A 2,360-nucleotide genomic window follows, 5' to 3' on the forward strand; every position below is an offset into this window, starting at 1 on the left:
GTATAACAAAGTTATCTAATAACCAAAGAACTTTAGTGATAGGAAGCCCCAAATGATAAAGTAGCAAAAGGCCTTATAATATTGGTGCAGGGGGGATATAGAATTGTCATTAATTGGCACAGGAACAGATAGAAGATAGCATGTCTCTACTTGGGGCAGATTTGGGTCTTTAGTCCATGCTCAGGGAAATTTAAAAAAATCATTTCATTTCTGACTTGATCTTAGTAAAACTACTGAAAACATGCTGAACTTTATATTTTGATTTTTTTATGTAAGAGCCTAAGTTTAAAATATATATATATATATTTAGTTGCAGATGGACACAATACCTTTATTTTTTATTTATTTATACGTGGTGCTGAGGATTGAACCCAGTGCCTCACACATGCCAGGCAAGTGCTCTACCACTGAGCCACAATCCCAGCCCCTAAACCTAAGTTATTGTAATACACTTTGGGTTGCCTGACAAACTGATCATAATGGAGAGTCAATGTCTTATTGTGCATATTCCTTTATAGAAATTTTGAGCTTCAAAAGAAAAATTGCTTCCTGCTTTTCCTATTTTGGGGATATCAGGTAACAATACTGAATGGCTTTGTATTTCCACCCCTCACCTAGAAAAAATAACCAGAATTTCAGCCAGGTAAAAGTAGCCAGGTTCACAGCAAACTGCTATCACCCTCACACATTCCGGGCACAGTGCTCTAGAGTACTTTCAGGGGGTCAGAAAAGAACTTCCAGTACTAGTGTCAGAATGCTAATTAATGTCGTCCAGAGAACGGACTCCTCTTCTTGCCATGCCTCCTCTGGAGCCTAAGCATGCTTCTGACCCACTTCTGCACTATCTGCGGAGTGAGTGGCCTCTCCAAATGGGTCCTGTTCGACAGTCCAGTTGAAATACACCTCCATCTCGAAGTCGCTCTCGTGGTGAGACGGGTGTCCATAGACCCCCCTCCCCACGGGGCGCTGGAAGTGTGCTGGGATGAAGGCCACGTCCTGGCGCAGGTGGCTGGCTGCAGCCCGTAGTCGTGGAGGCTGGGGTGGAGGGTGCTGTCCGAGATGTGCAGGTCTGCACCGCTCGGAGCCTCTGCATCTTCAGGACCATCTTCCCCTCGTGGTGCAGCCTTAGGTCGCTGTAGTTTCCCGCCCAGAACCGCGTGCTGCAGGAGCCACTCTTCCAGAACGTCATCAGCTTCCAAGCACTTCCTTAGGGCCGTGGCCTGGGAGGCCAGAAGCATCGGCAGGGCCCTCCTACAGGGAGCCGCTCTCCAGGGGGCAGCCACGGCTGGGGCACTCGGCCTGGGCTCTGCCTCACCTGCACCTGCTGCTCTGTCCCCCGGGCACGTGCGGTGCCAGCAGCATCCCGGAGCGCGGGCTTCACACCAGCGGTGGAAGAGAAGCAGCTCCCGGAAAACCGAAAGTTTTAAATTATGAGTTCATTTTTTTTATTAGATACATAGCTATTTAGATTTGTCTATTTTATTTTACATCAATTTTGGTAAGTTATGCTTTTCGAGGAATAGTCTAATTGACCCAGGTAGTCTAAATATTTTTTAGCATAGATTTATTTAAAATATTCTGTTATTCTTCTAATAACTGTAGGATTTATAAAGCTGTGTGTTGGTCTGCTTTTTGTCTCTATATTAAACTGAGACAAGTGACTTATGAAGAAAAAAGGTTGATGTAGGGGGGCAGAGTGAGCTGGGGCCGGGGTGGGGGGAGGTCTGTGCTTTTTTAACAGTCTTTTTTCAAGAACCACCTCAGGCCCTCAGTGACTAAGAAGCTCTCATTTGGCCCCACCCCTTAAAGACTCCAGCAGCTAAAAGCACCCCCACCTCATGAACCACATGAATATTTCAGGGAACACAATTAAATTATTTCCAAACCACAGCAGGCTAGCTACTATTTTAGTTCTCTTATTGGTAATTTGTGTGTGTGTGCTTGTGTGTGTGTGTGTTTCCCTAGAGGTTTATTTATTTATTTATTTTCGTACCAGGGATTGAACTTGGGCACTCAACCACTGAGCCACATCCCCAGCCCTTTTTTATATGTTATTTAGAGACAGGGTCTCACTGAGTTACTTAGGGCTGAATAACAACACTCCATTGTGTATATATATATATAGATCACATTGTCTTTATCCAATTGTTCATTGATAGACACTTAGATTTGTGCCATAGTTTGGCTATAGCGAATTGTGCTGCTATAAACATGAATGTGTCACTATAGTATGATGACATTAAATCTTTAGTTTAAATATGGGGCAATGGGCTAGCTGGGTCATATGGTGGTTCCATGCCTAGTCTTCTGAGGAGCCTCCATGCTGATTTTCAGTGGTTATACTAATGTACAGTCACCAA

The 2,360-nt window shown here is 44.4% G+C and overlaps 1 pseudogene; it reads right to left on the minus strand.

Annotated features, from left to right (window-relative positions):
• Positions 1 to 723: 723 nt before the first annotated feature.
• Positions 724 to 1,362, minus strand: LOC107138731 (annotated as a pseudogene).
• Between the last annotated feature and the right edge of the window lie 998 nt (positions 1,363 to 2,360).

This window comes from Marmota marmota, unplaced genomic scaffold (genome assembly GCF_001458135.2).
Source record: "Marmota marmota marmota unplaced genomic scaffold, marMar, whole genome shotgun sequence".
Lineage (NCBI taxonomy): Eukaryota > Metazoa > Chordata > Mammalia > Rodentia > Sciuridae > Marmota > Marmota marmota.